Genomic DNA, 22,635 nt, shown 5'->3' with positions numbered 1-22,635 from the left:
AGGTTAGTCGAGGTAATTTGTAAAGTCACTATCCATATTCAGAGGAGATGATCACTTGCACTCAGTGGCAGAACTTGAGTTTTATACACCAGAAACCAGACCAGAAATAATACTGCAACTCACAGTCATTTCACTGTGCTGAGGATTGCTGGAAATACTGTTCTGTACTAGGTTCAAATACACACAGACCTAATAAAAGGAAATTAAAACATTTTTAATTAACACATTATACATACCTAATATTTCAAGTGGCATTATCTTACAAAACCTGAGCTCAACTGTTTGAAAACAATAATAGAACATAAAGGATAATCATACTCAAGGCAAAACAAGTCCTGTCACACTAGTTTAGTTGGAGTCATAATATGGACTTTGGGTGGAGTGACATATGTTGTTCTATGAAGTAGTTGCCTATATCTGAATATACACACAGTAGCTAACATATTGTACATGTACCCATCAATGTAAAAAATGTATGATTTCATCTTTCAGAGAGCAAGCTGTGCTGCTGATTATAAAGGTGTATTAGTTAATAGGCCTAGTTTCTCTACTTTTTCACTTGGACTATCAGTTGCCAGAGAATCCAGATGCGGCTATTGGAGTACAAAAGTGAGTGTTTTTGTTTTTCTTAACATGCTTAAATGGTATGCTTGCCTATGCTTTAACTGTACGCTTGCCCATGGCATTTAAATTTAAGCTGTTAAAGCATGTCTCCAGTGTGTTCATGTACATAAGAATGATGACTCCATGTGTAATCTGTACTATGTTTGTGTGGATCAGGAATGGTCCACTACTTGGTGAGGCAGGGCTGTAGTGGTGGTGGGACCAGTGCTGTTGCTACTTTCATGAAAAAGGTTAGTAGCTCCCCCTTCCCTTTGACAAAGATAGCCCTCTCCGGACGAAGCGGAATCCATACTCCTTCATGATGTTATAGCAGTCCTCCACCACCTAGGGGCAGTACATCATAGGGTAATGACAGATAAAAATTGTCCACGGGTCTATATGAGAAAGTTACGCTTTCAATGAAAACCACGGAAGCAATCTCTCCCCATTGAAAGCAGTTCAGCCTAAAACTGTTCAGTAAATCCTGAATTCCAGCAATAACAACACACATACAGTTCCAGTCAAAAGTTTGGACACACCTACTCATTCAAGGGTTTTTCTTTATTTTTTTACTGTTTTCTACATTGTAGAAATGCCAAGAGTGTGCAAAGCTGTCATCAAGGCAAAGGGTGGCTGCTTTGAAGAATCTCAAATGCAAAATATATTTTGATTCGTTTAACACTTTTTTGGTTACTACATTATTCCATGTGTGTTATTTCATAGTTGGTACAGGACGGCAGGCAGGAAACAGGAGACAAAGGGCTGTGAGGCAGAGGTTTAATCCTAGACACATGAAAAGTGGAATGAATACGGAGGGTGCGGGGCAACAAAAGAAAGCAGAGGGGCTAAGGATTTCAGAGATGGGGAAAGGGCCGATGAAACGGGGGGGAAGTTTACGCAACTCCACCCGGAGGGGCAGGTCCGGAGTGGAAAACCATACCCTCTGCCCGAGCCGATAGCGGGGAGCAGGGGCCCTGTGGCAATCCGCCTGTCGCCGATACCTGGATATGGTCTTTAGAAGAGCGACCCGGGCTCTCTTCCAGGTACGGCGACAGCGGCAGACGATCATCTGGGCAGAGGGTATCCCAAGGAACACTCGAAGGGCGAGAGACCAGTGGCCGAGTAGGGAAGGGCGTTACTGGCGTATACCAACCACACAAGTTGCTGGCTCCAGGTGGTGAGGTTTGCAGAGATGAAGCAACAAAGAGCCGTCTCCAGGTTCTGATTGGCTCACTCCAACTGGCCATTAGATTGGGGGTGATAACCAGAGGATAGGCAGGCCGACGACCCTATGAGGGTGCAGAACGTCTTCCAGAACCGGGACGAGAACTGAGGACTACGATCGGAGACCATGTCGACCGGAAGTCCATGAATCCTTGGCTGAGGGTAACGTGGGAAGCGGAATAAAATGGGTGAAACGGGTGAATAACAGGACCCAACGAGCCTGCCTAAAGTTGAGGCACTTGGCGGTGTGGAGATATTCCAGGTTGTTATGGTCAGTCCACACTAAGAATGGGTGTTCCGCCCCCTCCAACCAGTGCCTCCACTCCTCCAACACCATCTTGATGACGAGGAGTTCTCGATTACCCACATCATAGTTCCTTTCAACAGGGGTAGGACGATGGGAGAGAAAAGCGCAGGGGTGCAGCCTTTGGTCCTGGGCAGAACGCTGGGACAGGACAGCCCCGACTTCGACATCCAAGGCGTCGACCTCCACCACAAACAGAGGGGACAGGTCGTCGATGGATTAAGATGGGGTCTGTAGTGAATCAATGCTTGAGGTCCGAGAACACCTGGTCTGGAGACCACGTGAATGGAACCTTGGGAGAGGGGAGTGCTGAGAGGGGGGAAGCCAGGGTGCTTTAACCCCAGATGAAGTGGCTGTAGAAGTTAGCAAATCCCAGAAAATTTTGCAGCTGCACTATGGATGTGGGTTGAGGCCAATCCACCACCGCTCTCACCTTGTCTGGTTCCATCTGTATATGTCCTGCAGCGATGACGTATCCTAGGAAGGCGAGGGTGGAGCGATGGAATTCACACTTCTCTGCTTTAACGAAAAGCTGTTTCTTCAGGAGACGCTGAAGGACCTGTCAGACATGGAGGACGTGCTCTTGAGCTTAACAGGAGAAGACAAGGATGTCGTTGAGGTAGACAAACACGAACCGGATCAGCATGTCCCGGAGCACATCATTCACCAGGGCCTGGAACACAGCGGGAGCGTTGGTCAGTCCAATTGGCATAAGCAAGTACTCATTGTGCCTGCTTGCATGTTTAACGCTGTATTCCACTCATCTCCTTCCCGTATCCCAGCCAGATTGTAGGCGTTCCCGAAGGTCCAACTTTGAGAATAGGGTCGCTCCCTGAAGAGGGTCGAAAGCCTAGGCTCCGTTAGTCGATATACAGGTGCAGGGTTTTGTCCTTCTCCACAAAGAAGAACCCTGCGTCGGCGGGAGAGGCAGATGGACGAACACTCCCTGCAGCGAGAGAGTTCTCAATGTACTCCTCCATAGCCTTGGTCTCCGGACCCGACATGGAGTAAAGGGACCATGTTGAAGGCCTCCCAGAGGTCCAGGTACTCCGCGGTTTCGACGCAGTTGGAGTAGGTTCTTAGCAGCCTCTCTCCCGGATAATGGAGAATCGAACACCTTCCTAACAAAATTCCCAGCTAATGAGAAAACAGTCATGATATTTAATTTAAGATCTAACAAGACAGCCGTGGGGCTAATTTGAATGGGCGCCAACAGCAGATTTTTGGGGATCTTAAAATCTGTACCAGTACGACCCATGTGACGTCACTCCATGATAAGGTTTTAGAAGGGTTAGAATGAAAACACTGTGTCACGCCCTGGCCTTAGTTATCTTTGTTTTCTTTATTATTTTGGTTAGGTCAGGGTGTGACATGGGGGATTTATGTGTTTTGTCTTGTCTAGGGGTTTTGTATGTTTATGGGGTGTTTTCTAGTCTAGGTGTTTGTATGTCTATGGTTGCCTAGATTGGTTCTCAATTAGAGGCAGCTGTTTATCATTGTCTCTGATTGGGAACCATATTTAGGCAGCCATATTCTTAAGGGATTTTGTGGGTTATTGTCTATATGTAAGTTGCCTGTGTCTGCACTTGTTTAATAATTAGCTTCACGTTCGTTTGTTGTTTTGCATAGTTTGTTTAAGTGTTCTTCGTTTCGTTAAATAAATAGAAGAATGTATTCTTATCACGCTGCGCCTTGGTCCTCCTCTCCATCCAAACGACGAACGTGACACACTGTATATCAAGATAAAAGAGAGAAGAAGATAGGATAATAAGGAGAAGAAAGAAGGGGGAAAGAGAGAGAGAGGAAATGGGACAATGTGTGTTACCTGAATGTTGCCCATCACCCCTGTAGACTCCATTCTGCTGGCTATGTTGACTGTGTTGCCCCAGACGTCATAGTGAGGTCTACGAGCACAGATCACTACAGTCAACACAGAGCCCTTATTCAGACCTAAGGGGGAGAGGTGTGTTATGGCACACACACACACACACACACACACACACACACACACACACACACACACACACACACACACACACACACACACACACACACACACACACACACACACACACACACACACACACACACACACACACACACATACACACACACACACACATTTAGATGCGAAGCATGAAGCTGTTGAAAGACTGGTTGTTGAGTTTGGTGAGAATGACCTTCATGGCCAGAGCAATGTCTGCCAGGTCAGCTAAGTGCTGCCAAAGCTCTAACAATGCCTAGAGGAGCAATAGAGCCTTCATCAGTATCCTCATCACAATCATCATCAACACCATCATCATCAACACCACCAACACCATTAGCAATGCTGTTATCCTCTACAGGATCTGTGTCCCCCCCGCGTGTCGGTTGAGCTAACGTGCGCTAATGTGATTAGCACGACACTGTAAGCAACAAGAAAATTTCCCAGGACATAGACATATCTGATATGGGCAGAAAGCTTAAATTCTTGTTAATCTAACTGTACTGTCCAATTTACAGTAGCCATTACAGTGAAAGAATACCATGCTGTTGTTTGAGGAGAGTGCCCAGTTATGAACTTGAAAATGTATCAATAAACCAATTAGGCACATTTGGGCAGACTTGATACAACATTTTGATTTTAACGCAATGGATCATTGTATCAGTCTAAAACTTTGCACATACACTGCTGCCATCTAGTGGCCAAAATCTAAATTGTGCTTAGAGTCCAAAGTCATATAATTGTCATGTTCCTGACCTATTTCTGTTAGTTTGTTGTATGTGTTAGTTGGTCAGGACGTGAGTTTGGGTGGGCATTCTATGTTTTCTGTTTCTATGTTGGTTTAAGGGTTGCCTGGTATGGCTCTTAATTAGAGGCAGGTGTTTGGCGTTCCTCTAATTGAGAGTCATATTTAGGTAGGTTGTTGCACAGTGTTCGTGGTGGATGGTTGTCTCCTGTGTCAGTGTTTGTCGCACCATACGGGACTGTTCGGTTTGTTTGTAAGTTCGGTCTTTTGTGTAGTCATTTCCCTGTTCGTGCGTTCTTCGTGTTTATGTAAGTTCGCATGTCCAGGTTTGTCTACTCCGTTTTGTTGTTTTGTTAGTTTATAGTCAAGTTCGTGTTTTCGTCTTTTCTGTAAATAAATATGTCATCACAACCCGCTGCGCCTTGGTTCATTCACTACTCCTCCTCTTCGGTTGAAGAGGAGGAGGAATACCGTTACAATAATGGCCTTTCTCTTCCGTTTCAAATACTCTTTTTTTAAAGGCATGTTTTTTTCTTTGTGTTATCTTTGACCAGATTTAATGTATTATATTCTCCTATATTAATTTCACTTTTCCACAACTTCAATGTGTTTCCTTTCAAATGGTTTCAAGAATATGCATATCATTGCTTCAGGTCCTGAGCTACAGGCAGTTAGATTTATGTATGTCATTTTAGGTGAAAATTGAAAAAAGGGGTCCGATCCTACATTGAGCTTGATGAGACATGCTATATATTGAGCTCAGTGTTATCAGTTGCTGTGGTTACCGGATCTGTTTGTATTGCTCTCGAGTGTGACTCCATACAAAGAACAGAGACCCCCCCAACCCGACCCAAAGAAACCATTCCTCCCACCCCTTCCCATCCCACCCAGCAACCAAGGTTGTTTATCAGTCCCTCTCCCAACCATCCATCCCCTGAGTCTCCCCTTACAACCCCCACCATCCCCCACAAAGACCAGAGACCCCAAGTACCACCCCTTCCTCGTGGGCCTGAATGCAAAGAAAGTAACAAAAGTCGAAATAAATATATATTATTGGTTTGTATGTGTGGGGCTTCAGCAGAGACTGTTCTTTACAGAGTCAAGTATACAGTATTTGTCCAGCCCTCAATTGTTCCTTGACTAGAACCATTCATTCTCACTGGAGATAATTCTAATGTTATAACTTGTAATAGTAACTGTATCCACTGATTAAATGGGAGAGAGTGAGGTGATTGCCATCTTAGAGCCAACATTTATTTTTTTCTCGCAGCAGTACTGCCTGCCAGTAGTAATCTTCTCTGATTAATTGAGAGATTCAAGGGGCTATCATCGTTAAGTAACATAATAGATGCAAAGCATTTCATAATTAAATTCATGCACTTTGAAATACATTTTGTAACTTTGCCCCAAAAGCATTTATCTGCAGGGCACTCCCACATTATATGAAGGAATGTGCCTACCTGATTTAGGGGACATAGTGAACTGTTGGGAGTTGGGGCCAATTTCATCCTAAAATGTTTCCTTGTTGTTAAATACCATCTGTGAACAAACTTAAAATGTATAAATTTATGGTTTGGATTTTGGGATGCAAAGGTCATATTTTTCATTATTTTGTTCCAGTTGAAGGGGTTGTTCAGATTCAATTAGATCTGAGGACCATACTTTTTTTAAATGTAGATCAGTCCTTTTGTGAACCCAGATAATTTATTTATAAATACCATCATTGGATGGTTCGGTAGTTGGGTTTCGCAAGGGACTCCATAGGCCAGCATAGCTGACCTAAGTTGTAAATATAGAAAAAAGGAGTTGCCTGGTAATGTGTATCTTTCAAATCATGGAATGTTCTGCAACCATGACTGTCCATGACATCGGTAAGGGTACCGATTCCACATTTGGACCAATGGGAGGGATGCAAAAGGCCGCCCTCCAGATCACAAAGCATTATTGTGAAATATTGGAGTATGGGCTTGCCATGTTGATTCTCAGTTAAATTTTTTATTTTTTCATTTTGAGCCAAATAGAAATCGTGTTAGCAATAATAATAGGACTAAAGCAATATGCAGAAATAGCTCTGCCATTTCCAGGTTGCAAAAATTCTAATAGTTTTGCCTAATTTCTGTTTATGTGACAAAACATGCAATGTACAGTGTAGAGAACCATTGTACCATCGAAACCACTGTGAAAAACATTTTCAATAACCCAAAATATTGTATTTTCAGCTGGTGTACAAAACCAAAAGTGAAAGATGCAAAAACTAAACCTATGCACAAGACACATAAAAATAGCGCACATAGAACAGATATACAGCTTCTTAGACTTGCTTTCAATGAGAATGACAGATCTATAATTCACATTTATATGTAAATTTGGTTGGGTCGCCCAAAAAGTTACATATTTCAGCTTTAATAACCTCTACGGGATCGGTGTCCCTATACCGGGAAGGTTGTTACTAACGTACACTAATGTCACTAGAATGACGTAAGTAACAGCCAACTTTCCAGGACATAGACAAGTCTTATATGTGCAGAAAGCTGAAATTCTTGTTAATCTAACTACACTATCCAATTTACAGTAGCTATTACATTGAAAAAATACCATGCTATTGTTTGAGGAGAGTGCACAACAATAAATAACTTTTATCACGGCAACTGGTTTGATACATTCACCTCTGAAGGTAAATTAAATTAAAATGTAGGAACTGGGTTCTACAGTTTGAACAACTGATTTTTCTGGCCCCACACCCACCCTGCCATCTAGATGCAAGCTAGCTAGCTAAATAGGACAAATTAGTTAGAAACTACAAGCTAGCGAGCTACATTGGCATAAATGTTTAATGCTTTTCGACCTGTCCCCAAATTAATATAATTGGTTCAGAGTTCGTTTTGATATTTCAACCTGCGTTTGGTGTGTGGGGACAAAATCAATTTGCACACGATGGCGCATGCGCAAGTCCGTTTAGGGCATAGTGTAAACTGGATCAGTCTGAAACTTTGCACACACACTGCTGTCATCTGGTGGCCAAAATCTATATTGCGCTTAAACTCCTATGTGATTTTATGGCCTCTTGCATTTCAAAGATTATTTGATTTATTTATAGAAAACGCATGTTTTTTGTTTCGTATTATCTTTTACCAGATCTAATGTGTTATATTCTCCTACATTAATTTCAGATTTCCACAAACTTTTTCCATTCAAGTGGTATCAAGAATACGCATATCCTGAGCTACAGGCAGTGTCACGTGTGCTCCCTTTCCGGCCTCTAGGTCACCAGGCTGCTCGTTATGGCGCACACCAGTCGTCATTGTTTCTGTTGCTGTTTCATGTCGGTGCGCTGTTCGTATTTCTTGTTTTGTTCATTTATTATTTAAATGTATTCACTCCCTGAACTCGCTTCCCGACTCTCAGTGTACATCATTACAGGCAGTTAGATTTGGGTGTGTCATTTTAGGCAATTATTGTTTTAAAGGTGATTAAGGGATATCAGTGATGACCACCTCTTCCAGGGCAATAGGAGACATCATATTTCTCTCTATACTCAGCAAGGGAGCAGAATAATCAGAGTCTAAACCAATTTAAGATGGGGCGAAATGCTAGTGACTGGAAATACAATTTTAAAGTTCGGTACGAATAGTCCTCCTACGTCTTTCCCTCTTTGCATACTACACTAAAATATAAACGCAACATGTAAAATGCTGGTCCCATGTTTCATGAGCTGAAATAAAAGATCCCAGAAATTTTCCACACGCACAAAAAGTGTATTTCTCTAAAATGTTGTGTACACATTTGTTTACATCTCTGTTAGTGAGCGTTTCTCCTTTGCCAAGATATTCCATATACCTGGCAGGTGTGGAATAGCAAGAAGCTGATTAAACAGCATCATTACACAAGTGCACCTTGTGCTGGGGACAAAAGGCCACTCTAAAATGTGCAGTTTTGTCAAACACAACACGATGCCACAAGTTTTGAGGGAGAGTGCAATTGGCATGCTGACTGCAAGAATGTCCATCAGAGCTGTTGCCAGAGAATGTAATGTTAATTTCTTTACCACAAGCCACCTTCAACGTTGTTTTAGAGAATTTGGCAGTACATCCATCACAACCGCAAACCACGTGTAACCATGCCAACCCAGAACCTCCACATCCGGCTTCTTCACTGGCAGGATTGTCTAAGACCGAAACTGGGAAGTATTTCTGACCATAATGAAGCCCGTTTGTGGGGAAAAAAACGAATTCTGATTGGCTGGGCCTGGCTCCCCAGTGGGTGGTGGGTGGGCCTAGCTCCCAAGTGGGTGGTGGGTGGGTGGTTTTTGTGGGATCTTGTTTCTGTGTAGTTGCCTGCGAGCACTGCTTGAGCTTCACGTATTGTTTGTTCTTATTTGTTGTTTTTGTTAGTTTCATTTTATTAAACATGTGGAACTCTACGTACGCTGCGCCTTGGCCCGTTAATTCATTAGACGATCGTGACAAAGCAACTGGGATATTATTCCACCTACTGAGGTTGGATTGCCTGTTATAACTATGGCTGAGGGATTTGTATACAGTATTTTTGTAAAAACTATTAAATCTGGAGAAATGATGGACCATGTAAAAAACTGTTGGTCACTAAATCCAGCTAGAAGGACCATGTAAAAACGGTTGGCTGGTATGCCCTCACCTTTTCTGAGCGGTCGGCTGTGAATACCCTCACCCGCTATATACTTATAACTGATTGGTTTGGTTTTGCCTTCTATAGTGCTGTCCGGTTATAAGATGATGTTGAGGCCCATCACTGTACTCTTGATAGTCACCACCACACACACACACACACACACACACACACGTTTCCATTTGAAGATGTTTATATGATTTTGGTAATCCGAATGACGACTTGGAATTGCTGCAGTTTTATAAGACAAAGATATGCACACATTTAAAAAGTATTAGATAAGGGTTATAACTATGCAATGTGTATATATATGTACATGAATAAATGGAAAATGGCATTACACTCAAATCAAATTTTATTTGTCACATACACATGGTTAGCAGATGTTAATGCGAGTGTAGCGAAATGCTTGTGCTTCTAGTTCTGACCATGCAGTAATATCTAACAAGTAATCTAACCTAACAATTTCACAACTACCTTATACACACAAGTGTAAAGGAATGAATAAGAATATGTACATAAAAATATATGAATAAGTGATGGCCGAAGGGCATAGGCAAGATGCAGTAGGTGGTATAGAGTACAGTATATACATATGAGATGAGTAATGTAGGGTATGTAAACATTATATAAAGTGGCATTGTTTAAAGTGGCTAGTGATACATTTATTACATACATTTTTCCATTATTAAAGTGGCTAGAGTTGAGTCAGTATGTTGGCAGCAGCCACTCAATGTTAGTGATGGCTGTTTAACAGTCTGATGGCCTTGAGATAGAAGCTGTTTTTCAGTCTCTCGGTCCCCGCTCTGATGCACCTGTACTGACCTCGCCTTCTGGATGATAGCAGGGTGAACAGGCAGTGGCTCGGGTGATTGTTGTCCTTGATGATCTTTTTAGCCTTCCTGTGACATCGGGTGGTGTAGGTGTCCTGGAGGGCAGGTAGTTTGCCCCCGGTGATGTGTTGTGCAGACCTCACTACCCTCTGGAGAGCCTTACGGTTGTGGGCGGAGCAGTTGCCGTATCAGGCGGTGATACAGCCCGACGGGATGCTCTCGATTGTGCATCTGTAAAAGTTTGTTAGTGTTTTTGGTGGAGGCTGAGGCTGAACCTCAGGAGGCTGAAGAGGCGATGCTGAGCCTTCTTCACCACGCTGTCTGTGTGGGTGGACCATTTCAATTTGTCCATGATGTGTACGCCGAGGAACTTAAAACTTTCCACCCTCTCCACTATTGTCCCGTCGATGTGGATAGGGGGCTGCTCCCTCTGCTGTTTCCTGAAGTCCACAATCATCTCCTTTGTTTTGTTGACATTGAGTGTGAGGTTATTTTCCTGACACCACACTCCGAGGGCCCTCACCTCCTCCCTGTAGGCCATCTCGTCGCTGTTAGTAATCAAGCCTACCACTGTAGTGTCGTCTGCAAACTTGATGATTGAGTTGGAGGCGTGCATGGCCACGCAGTCATGGGTGAACAGGGAGTACAGGAAAGGGCTGAGAACGCACCCTTGTGGGGCCCCAGTGTTGAGGATCAGCGGGGTGGAGATGTTGTTACCTACCCTCACTACCTGGGGGCGCCCCGTCAGGAAGTCCAGGACCCAGTTGCACAGGGCGGGGTCGAGACCCAGGGTCTCGAGCTTAATGACGAGTTTGGAGGGTATAATGGTGTCAAATGCTGAGCTGTAGTCGATGAACAGCATTCTTACATAGGTATTCCACTTGTCCAGATGGGTTAGGGCAGTGTCCAGTGTGATTGCGATTGCGTCGTCTGTGGACCTATTGGGGCGGTAAGCAAATTGGAGTGGGTTTAGGGTGTCAGGTAGGGTGGAGGTGACATGGTCCTTGACTAGTCTCTCAAAGCACTTCATGATGACGGAAGTGAGTGCTACGGGGCGGTAGTCGTTTAGCTCAGTTACATTAGCTTTCTTGGGAACAGGAACAATGGTGGCCCTCTTGAAGCATGTGGGAACAGCAGACTGGGATAAGGATTGATTGAATATGTCCGTAAACACACCAGCCAGCTGGTCTGCGCATGCTCTGAGGACGCGGCTGGGGATGCCGTCTGGGCCTGCAGCCTTGCGAGGGTTAACACGTTTAAATGTTTTACTCACGTTGGCTGCAGTGAAGGAGAGCCCGCAGGTTTTGGTAGCGGGCTGTGTCAGTGGCACTGTATTGTCCTCAAAGCGAGCAAAGAAGTTGTTTAGTTTGTCTGGGAGCAAGACATCGTGGTCCGCGACGGGGCAGGTTTTTCTTTTGTAGTCTGTAGTGATTGACTGTAGATCCTGCAACATACCTCTCGTGTCTGAGCCGTTGAATTGCAACTCTACTTTGTCTCTATACTGACGCTTAGCTTGTTTGATTGCCTTGCGGAGGGAATAGCTACACTGTTTTTTATTTGGTTATGTTTCCGGTCACCTTGCCCTGATTAAAAGCAGTGGTTCGTGCTTTCAGTTTTGCGCGAATGCTGCCATCAATCCACAGTTTCTGGTTTGGGAATGTTTTAAAAGACGCTGTGGGTACAACATCACCGATGCACTTGCTAATGAACTCGCTCACCAAATCAGCGTATTCATCAATGTTGTTGTTTGACGCTATGCTGAACATATCCCAGTCCACGCGATCGAAGCAATCTTGAAGCGTGGTATCCGATTGGTCGGACCAGCGTTGAACAGACTTGAGCACGGGTGCTTCCTGTTTTAGTTTCTGTCTATAGGCTGGGATCAACAAAATGGAGTCGTGGTCAGCTTTTCCGAACGGAAGGCGGGGGCGGGCCTTATATGCGTCGCGGAAGTTAGAATAACAATGATCCAGGGTTTTGCCAGCCCGGGTCGCGCAATCGATATGCTATGCTTAGGGAGCCTTGTTTTCAGATTAGTCTTGTTAAAATCCCCAGCTACAATAAATGCAGCCTCAGGATATGTGGTTTCCAGTTTACATAGAGTCAAATGAAGTTCGTTCAGGGCCGTCGATGTGTCTGCTTGGGGGGAATATACACGACTGTGATTATGATCGAAGAGAATTCTCTTGGTAGATAATGCGGTCGGCATTTGATTGTGAGGAATTCTAAGTCAGGTGAACAAAAGGACTTGAGTTTCTGTATGTTGTTATGATCACACCACGTCTCGTTAATCATAAGGCATACACCCCCGCCCTTCTTTTTACCAGAGAGATGTTTGTTTCTGTCGGCGCGATGCGTGAAGAAACCAGGTGGCTGTACCGACTCCGATAGCGTGTCTCGAGTGAGCCATGTTTCCGTGAAACAAAGAACGTTACAGTCTCTGATGTCTCTCCAGGAAGGCAACCCTTGCTCGGATTTTGTCTACCTTGTTGTCAAGAGACTGGACATTGGCGAATACTATGCTCGGGAGCGGTGGGCGATGTGCCCGTCTACGGAGCCTGACCAGAAGACCGCTCCGTCTGCCCCTTCTGCAGCGCCGTTGTTTTGGGTCGCCGGCTGGAATCCGATCCATTGTCCTGGGTGGTGCGCCAAAGAGAGGATCCGCTTCAGGAAAGTCGTATTCCTGGTCGTAATGTTGGTGAGTTGACAATGCTCTTAAATCCAATAGTTCCTCCCCGACTGTATGTAATAAAACCTAAGATTTCCTGGGGTAACAATGTAATAACACATAAAAAAACAAAATACTGCATAGTTTCCTAGGAACGCGAAGCGAGGCGGCCATCTCTGTCGGCGCCGGATGTTTTTTGAAGATGTATGCCAATTGAAAAGCTGTCTCTTAAAAACCTAGCTAGCTATCCAGCAATATGACATAAAATGCTGTGTAAAATAGCATAAAGACTCTAAAGTAACATTAACTGTAAAGCTATCAGTCACTAGTGGAAACATTTACCACTTCAATTAGTTACATTATCTTTTTAATGTATTTTACCTCAGATGATCTGGTAGTAAGGTTGTTAGCTAGCACTCCTTGCAGCTGGCTAGCTGGCTAGCATTTACTGCTAGTGAGGTTGCTAGCTAGCAAATTAACATAAACTGGCGCTAACTGGGCATTAGTGGATTATTTATCTTAAGGCTTTCCTACTTGTGTCACAATGATGACGCTGGAGAGACGAAGCAGGTACGGGGAGTAACATTTAATAAATAACGGACATGGAACGAGACATAAACAGCGTTAGCAAACAGAAAACAATCAATGCAGAAGCGGGGAACAGAGCTGGGGAACTGACACATATAGGGCAGAAAATGAACAGGTGATAAGAGAGTCCAGGTGAGTCCAATAACGCTGATGCGCGTGACGAGGAAAGGCAGGTGTACGTGATGGATGGCAGGAGTGAGTGATGCAAGGCATTCTGGCGACCTCAAGCGCCAGGGGGGGGGAAGAGCGGGAGCAGACGTGACAGTACCCCCCTCTAGGGGCGCCACCCGGCGTCCCACCTGGGCGAACCGGCCGAGACATGGGCGCTGGGCAAGCCGGTTGAGGCGTGGAAGCCCGACGAACCGGCAGGAGCGTGAGAGCCTGGCGAGCCGGCTGAGGCATGGGAGCCTGACGATCCGGCTGAGTCAAGACGCCTGTCGATCGCGCTGAGGAAACCCGATGATCCGGTGAAGTGTGACGTGGGATGGGAAGCCACCGAGCCAACCGAGGCAATGAAACCTCTCGAGCCAGCCAGGGCATGAAAGCTCGACGGGCTGGCTTAGGCACCCCCGGTTCCATCGGCAGCAGAATCCACCCCCGACGTCACCGACAAAACAAAAAACAAACAAACAAAAAACTCCTGGACCGGCTGGGCAGACAAGAACTGACGATCCAGCTGAGGCCCGACGTGGGATGGGCGCCATCCGAGCCAACCGGGGCAAGGAAACCTCTCGAGCCTGCTAGGGCGTGGAAGCCCGACGAGCAGGCTAGGCACCCCCGGTTCCATCGGTGGTGACCCAGAGCCGATGCCACTAAACCAACCAGAACGCCAGTACTCCCCGATGCTTCGTGTGATGGCTTCTGCATTCTGTCACAATGATGACGCTGGAGAGACGAAGCAGGTACGGGGAGTAACATTTAATAAATAACGGACATGGAACGAGACATAAACAGCGTTAGCAAACAGAAAACAATCAATGCAGAAGCGGGGAACAGAGCTGGGGAACTGACACATATAGGGGAGAAAATGAACAGATGATAAGAGAGTCCAGGTCAGTCCAATAACGCTGATGCGCGTGACGAGGAAAGGCAGGTGTACGTGATGGATAGCAGGAGTGAGTGATGCAAGGCATTCTGGCGCCCTCAAGCGCCAGGGGGGGGGGGGGGGGGGAAGAGCGGGAGCAGACGTGACAACTTGTATATTTAAAAAACAATTATAGATATAACTTCATTGGATTATATCTACAACTAAAAACATTTTTTTTTAAATTGATAAACTTACCACAAAATAGTTTTGTTGAAATATCTCCCAAAGTTGTGATGACACAAAGGAAATCTTTCGTTGAGCAAGAGCAGTGGCAGCCAGGGAAAGTGTTGGAAAAATAATTTGGTGACATATTGTGGTTTTTATGTGAAATACAGGGGGCGTGGGGCAGTTACCCAGGGGGATAGTTACACCCTAGTACCCTACACAGTATGTAAAACTTTAACAAAAAAAACCCTTCTTTTTTTTGATGACATTGACATTGATGACATTGACATTGATGACATTGACATTGATGACATTTTTTGATGACATTTTTGATGACATTTTGATGACATTCAGACATTCGTGTTACTGTTGACAATAAAAAGTCCTCAGAAACATGCGTCTTCTCCCTTTGGATCAAATCAAAATCAAATCAAATCGTATTGGTCACATACACATGGTTAGCAGATGTTATTTATTGTGAGTGTAGCGAAATGCTTGTGCTTCTAGTTCCGACAGTGCAGCAATATCTAACAAGTAATATCTAACAATTCCACAACAAATAACTAACACACACAAATCTAAGTAAGGAATGGAATAAGAATATATAAATATAAATATATTGATGTCAGCGCAGCATGGGCTAAGATGCAATAGATAGTATAGAATACACTATATACAAATGAGATGAGTAATGCAAGATATGTAAAAACAGGCAGGGGTCAATAATCCAGTGTGGTGAGGCAAGGTACAGAACGGCAGTCAGGGTCAGGGTAGGCAGAAAGGTCAAAACCGTAAACGACTAGAAAACAGGAACTAGAATAGACAGGAGCAAGGGGGAAAACGCTGGTAGGTTTCACAAAACAAACTGGCAACAGACAAACATAGAACACAGGTATAAATATAATGGGGAAGATTGGCAACACCTGGAGGGGTGGTGGAGACAAGCACAAAGACAAGTGAAACAGATCAGAGTGTGACAGTCAACAGAGAATAAGTTTTTTTTTTTTTTTTAAACCTGCGCTGGGCCGTGTGGACTAATTTGAGTAAGTAAGTCTTCCAGACTGGACAAAAATATGTTGGAAAACAAATGAATGTCTGTGTTTATCAAAGATAGGGGGCAATAGTGAGAACACTGGGTAGCATCTTACCTTTTTTTAATTTTTATAATCTCTCCCAAATCTCTCCCACATCTCTCCCAAATGAACCTTGTGAACAGCTGTATTAATCATTTTGAGCAATAGTGGACCTAATTGTAAATAGACCTTAGGAGGAATACCGGCCCATCCAGGTGATTTGCCTTTATTCATGCTATCCAATGCCCTTTTGAGTTCATTTAAAGAGATTTGGGCTCCCAGCGAGGTGTCTTCCTCTGTTGAGAGAAGAGGAGTTCTTAATTATTTTAGAAAGGACTTAGTCTGGCTTGGTGTGGATTTAAAATCAGAGGTGTACAGTTCTTTATAGAAGCGGGAGAATCTTTGATTCATTTGGGTTCTGATCGTAGTTCCCTGTTTCAGATTCAATAGTTGCTATATCAGCTAATTGATCATTACTGCATACCTTGTTGGCCAGTAAACGACTGGGACGATTACCATGGACATAATGGTTGAGTCTAACTCGATGGACGGCAAATTCTGCTCTCTGTCTTATCGATAAATTAAGTTCTGTCTTGACTTTGGAAAGAGTAATAGCTACCAGGTCTGAAAACAGTGTTCGTTGTGAACTTAACAATGCACTTAACAAACATTTCCAAATCTGATCTTCTTTAATTGTGATTTATACAAGTTTTTTTTAAATAAAACCTTTGGTGGCATCTCATAGAATCCGAGGGTCATCCACTGACTTTTTATTGATCATTATTAATTTATTTAGTTCAATTTCAAATTGATCACAGAATGTAGGATTTTGTAGTAATGAAACATTGAAATGCCATCTTGTGGCTCTTTCAGGAGATTCTGAAATTTGAAGTTGGCAGTAGTAAGTGTGGTGGTCAGTAAAGCGCGTTGGTCGAATTTCTATTTGCTTGATTAAAGAAAATAGACTTGTAGATAATAGTATGTAATCGATTTGTGAGAATGATTTATGCCTGTTTGCGTAGAAAGTGTACTATTTTGCTTTAGTGATGAGCTCACCAGGCTTCAATGAGGTTGTAATCAGAGAGTATATGCTGGAGAGCCTTGGTTGCTTGTGGATTATTGTTGTTCTTATTAGATTTGTCTCGCATGTACAAAATGGCATTCATGTCTGTCCCAATAACCAGATGGAATTGCAGATATTTATGAATTTGGAGCGTACATATTAATAAAGGCAATTTTCTTTTCATTATGGTTAACTTTCAGGAAAGTGATTCTGCCTTCTTGGTCTTTACCGAAGATGGTGATGTTTTGTTCCTTATGTATCATTATGATTACACCTTTAGTTTTGTTTGGGGCTGATGAAAAAGCATCCAGTTTGTACAAATGGTTCTCTATTCTTTGTGAGTTCTTTTGGAGCACGTGTGTTTCTTGGAGCAGGTGTATTTCTTGGAGCATTGCTATATCAACATGGTTTCTTTCTAGAATATCAAGACAGCTGGAACGTTTAATAGGACAGTTTAGGCCTTTCAAATTCTAAGAGAGAATAGCTAGCGTTGCCATTGTTAAACCATTTTTTCATGTATTATTAATGATGTAATTGTTATCTTTAGTGTTAATAAGCCCATTTATGTGAAACAAAAAGCATGACCCACAGGGACACCCACCCATTGGTTGTTCCCCACCCAGAACCCCCCTGTGAACCATTCCCCCACTTCCTTAAATATTAACTCTCTTAAGCAGCGTTTTTTGGGGGGATCTTAAGGTATTGAGAGAGAAAGAAACTAAAACATGAAATAAGTAAACATGTACCCCTTCAGACCTTTAAATGTAAGTTTGCAGACTTGATGAAAAGAAGAAGAGAAAATAAGTAGCCTAGATATAACAACAGATTTGCAAGGCTAAAGAGTCAAATAGGATGGCTGTAGGAGTAATAGCTTTGATTGATAATTGATCCATTATCTTCATTATTATTAGCAATATGGTCTAAATGACTTTAAACATAAAGTATTTGGGACTGGCCATCTATTCTAAACAGTTTAGCCCATGTAATGCGCTGTAGCCCCACAAGGAAGCAGCCCCAGTCTGTATGACACTAATATATTGTCCATTGTTCATTAATTGGTGTGAAGTTATCATTATCTAAATGTCCTGGACCATAGGCAATATAATGAGAATGAAGTCCAATGCTCAGCAATAACAATAATAATAATAAGTGTTCCTTTTACCCAATTGAAGGGTGTCCTCGTTGTTTTATGCTGAGGGCAGCATCACAGCCATAGGCTAGGCTGCATGATTGTGCATGGACAGAATATCTGAATATATCTGTCGGCTCGTCCCTTTTGTGTGTTGGGCTTGATGTGTTTCTTAAGGAAGTATTGAGCCTCCTTGGCAGTGGAAAACGTGTGTTGTATGCTGGAAGGTTATGATGAGTTTTGCCGGGTGGATAAAGCCGCATCTCAGGTTTAGCTTGCATAGCTCTGATCTCACCTCATTATACTGTAGGTCGTCATCTGTTTCAGCAGTTCGGCACTCAGATCTGGGTAGATGCTGGTCCTCTTCTCCACATAAGTAAGAGCTCCCGGTTCCGCTTTGAGGCGAACAATTTGCCGTTTGACTTAAAAACTGTGGATTCCAACGATCATACACTGGGATCTGTTCCGGAGGGGACCCGTGCGCCTTGCTTCTCCTGACAAAACAGTTCATAGAAATGATTGGTCATGAAGGAAGTTGGGTTGCCCACTTCCACACCAGTTTCAAGTCATATGACCCGCACATTGAATTCACGGGAATGATTTTCGAGTGATTGTGTTTTCTTTTTTAGGAGATTGATTTCCCCTTAGCTTAGTTCGCGCTGTGTCCAGGTCATGGAGTCACCCCTTTTTCACATTGGCCGAAAAATGGGGAAGCTCGCAAGCCGAAGAACACCATCCCAACTGTGAAGCATGGGGGTGGCAGCATCATGTTGTGGAGTGCTTTGCTGCAGGAGGGACTGGTGCACTAAACAAAATAGATGGCTTCATGAGAAAGGAAAAGTATGTGGATATATTGAATCAACATCTCAAGACAACAGTCAGGAAGTTAAAGCTTGGTCACAAATGGGTCTTCCAAATGGACAATGACCCCAAGCATACTTCCAAAGTTGTGGTAAAATGGCTTAAGGACAACAAAGTCAAGGTATTGGAGTGGCCATCACAAAGCCCTGACCTCAATCCTATAGAAAATTTGTGGGCAGAACTGAAAAAGCGTGTGCGAGCAAGGAGGCCTACAAACCTGACTCAGTTACACCAGCTCTGTCAGGAGGAATGGGCCAAAATTCACTCAACTTATTGTGGAAAGCTTGTGGAAGGCTACCTGATACATTTGACCCAAGTGAAACAATTTAAAGGCAATGCTACCAAATACTAATTGAGTGTATGTAAACTTCTGACCCACTGGGAATGTGATGAAAGAAATACAAGCTGAAATATATAATTCTCTCTACTATTATTCTGACATTTCACATTCTTAAAATAAAGTGGTGATCCTAACTGACCTAAGACAGAGAATTTTTACTAGGATTAAATGTCAGGAATTGTGAAACTGAGTTTAAATGTATTTGGCTAAGGTGTATGGAAACTTCCGATTTCAACTGTACATGTGATATTATATGTTGAAAATTCTTTCCAAAATAAGTCAGTTAATTCATATTTATTTTCCTAAACTAAGCCATGAGAAAGCCACATGTTATCCAATTATTCAGTTACTGTACTAAAACACACACACACACACACACACACACGCACACGCACACACACACAGTGGGTTAAGATGACTCACACTGTCAAGTGTGTCTACTTGTGTGCAGTCGCCGACTCCCCCTCATCTACGGAAAAAAATCGCAGCAGCCCCACCTCTAAACTACTTCCCACAGCTATGTAGTCTTCTCATAATTTGACTGGCTGTACAGCTCCTACAGAGGAGAAACAAAACTGATAGGGAAGAAAAACGTTTACAACTCGCTGTATTTGTTTCCCATACCCTTTCTCCCTTCTTGTTTGTATTTTCATTTTCCCTCTATCTTTTTACTCTCCATTCCTTCTCTCACCTCGCCTCTCTTAGAGCCCTGGAAGTGTTGGGCGACATGTTCAGGCAGCATGTTGGTGACCAGTGATTCATCTCAAACACCCTAACCTTCTGGTCATGCACCTCAATCTTTCACAAGAACAGCTTATTTGACTGCCTCTCCACCTAGGTGTATGTCTGTGAGAAAGAGAGAGGTGAGGAAGAGGAGAGTGTGGGGGAAGCTCCTACAGACTATTGTTGTTGGGGGAATCAGTAACAAGATTATTATTCTTATTATTTACGAGTTACAGGCTGAGGCTCATTGAGGTCTGACTTAATCTGGTTCTGAGGTGTGATTGTGAGGATGGTCAGGAGGAGGTGACTCACATGTCTGGCAAAGTAGTAGAAGCTTATCCTCATGATAATGACCATCACTGTCATCAGGGACTTGGAAGGGACTACAGATGTCCTGAGGACAGAGAGAAGATGGGGGAGAGCGAGAGGGGACATATTGAGTATCCACAGATTTACACTTTACCTACCTACCATTTCAGTGCATGTTTTTAGCACCACTTGAGGGGTTATTGTTCCTCACCTGTAGCTAGTAAATCGTATGAAGTCATATAGTTCGTAATGTCCCTCCAGCTGTAGATGTTGACGACACCCGTTGTCACAACTACCAGCAGCATGAGCCCCAGCTTGACCAGCTGGCTGACCCGCACCAGTATATGGTGGTCGCCACGAGCGACAGCACCGCCATGTAGCTGTAGTGTTTGGGGTTCTCGGAGCAACCCCCTATTCTATCCACTCTTTCCTCTTCTCCTCCTCACTTACGTCTCTTCGTTCTCTCTCCAGCAGCTCCAGGTTCAGTAGTCTGTTCAGCTCCTGTTCACACTCCCTGGCGTCCGTCTTCTTGTTTATCTGACGCTGAGGGCTCGTCACTTAGGCATCACAGGTCAAAGGTCATAAATAGGCTCACAGTGAAATTCACACATTTAGTCAAATCTAAAGGAAATCTTAAACTGAAAAATTTAAAAATCAGGGTCACACAGAGTGTTTCTTGGTAGACTTAAACAAATCTACTTTGAAACAGAAGTATACACCTCACACACATGGTTATGGGATTAAAAATGTTGAAATGTATTACATTTTGAGTTATGTACATCACAGAAGACTGAAATATAACCAAACCGTTTGACATAGAAACACCGGATTTTTGGCAGTTTTTTTTAAATAATGTTTATTATAAAATTATGAAAAATATGAATAACATTCCACCCATGAGGTCACTAGTCATTTGACTGCAGGAAAGGGCTACGGCTTAGGTGTACCTGTGTGTCTTCCTGTTTGCACTCTATGGGCGTGGCCCGGACAGAGCCAATGCTCCCATTGGTCTATGTGGTGTTAATCAACTGGGGAGAGTTTCCGTTCTGAAAAACGAGGGGGGAGGCAGAGGGAGAGGAATATAAAACATTTCATTTACAGAACCATGCCAGACAGAAAAAGGTCATCTCTCACCACCCCGTTGAGTCCGTTGACCTTTGGTGGTTTCCTTGGGTACCAGCAACAGGTATGTGTCTATGCCTTTCTCCAGCAGGTACTTATACCTCTCCCTCAGTATCCCAGCTCTAGGTCAAACTCTCCATGGTCCTCTGGGAGATGTGGACACGTATGAAGAACACGTGCACGCACGCACTCTTGTCCTTCCCCTAACTAACAAGGCGGCTTCCACCATGGCCAGGCCCATTATGATGGAGCAAGCTGTGTGGTCGTCACGGTAACCAGGCAGGCCACAGATACAGTAGTAACAGTCTCCCAGGATCTTGATACACAACTGGTTGTATTGCTGCATGGAGGGGGATGGTGGAGAGAATCAACGACAGACATATGAATGTACAGTATGTCATGAGCTGTGTGTGTTTGTGAGAGAAATAAACTGTATTTTAAAAACAGCACAAGGAAGTCGGATGAGTGTGAAAGTCTCATAACATCATATTGGCGTGAGAGATGAGGAGAGGGAGAGAACAACACAAGGAGACTTCACTTGCTTAGGCAATGTTAACATATGACTCTGGCCACATTTTCGGGTCAATCATAAATTGGTTTTGAGCATCACAATGCTCCCACAGCACCCCTCACAACCTGTCAGTCACGACTTCCTTTTCAGCAGCATGTTGATATGTTCATCCCTCCCCCTATCTGCCCCTCTCCCCCAGCTCCTGATTAACTGGGTGTTGTACCTGTGTGCAGTCACTGTCCTCCCCTCATCTACGGAAAGAAATCGCAGCAGCCCCACCCCCAAACTACTTCCCGCAGCTATGTACCCAGCAGGTGTGTGTGTGTGGCCTGATTCCCCACTGACCTGTTACCACTTTACAGGTGTGCTGTCACCTATTGCTGTTAGCAATGTGCTGGAACACTCAGTGCTGCTCGAATTACAGTCTGAAGTCACTGCAGCTGATGAGACAATTATCGTGCCCTCCATCCTCTATCCTCTCTTACGCTTGTCCCTGACTGCTACTATTGTGGAGCAAACAGTATGGGCCCTATAGAGAGAGAGAATTCCCAGAGTACCAAAGAGGAGAGTGTTGTGTGATGTTTCAGGTCTTCTCACCTGTATCATGCCTTCTCTTACCGGCCAGTGTTTCACCTACACCAGCACCCACCTCCCATTCT

The 22,635-nt window shown here is 43.8% G+C and overlaps 1 pseudogene; it reads right to left on the bottom strand.

The window, feature by feature from the left end:
* Nucleotides 1-776: 776 nt before the first annotated feature.
* On the bottom strand, nucleotides 777-22,582 carry LOC129817106 (adenylate cyclase type 3-like; annotated as a pseudogene).
* Between the last annotated feature and the right edge of the window lie 53 nt (nucleotides 22,583-22,635).

This window comes from Salvelinus fontinalis, chromosome 20, assembly GCF_029448725.1.
Source record: "Salvelinus fontinalis isolate EN_2023a chromosome 20, ASM2944872v1, whole genome shotgun sequence".
NCBI classification, from domain to species: Eukaryota; Metazoa; Chordata; class Actinopteri; order Salmoniformes; family Salmonidae; genus Salvelinus; species Salvelinus fontinalis.
The sequence above is the reverse complement of the archived record's forward strand: the minus strand, read 5'-3'. Positions and strand labels throughout refer to the sequence as shown.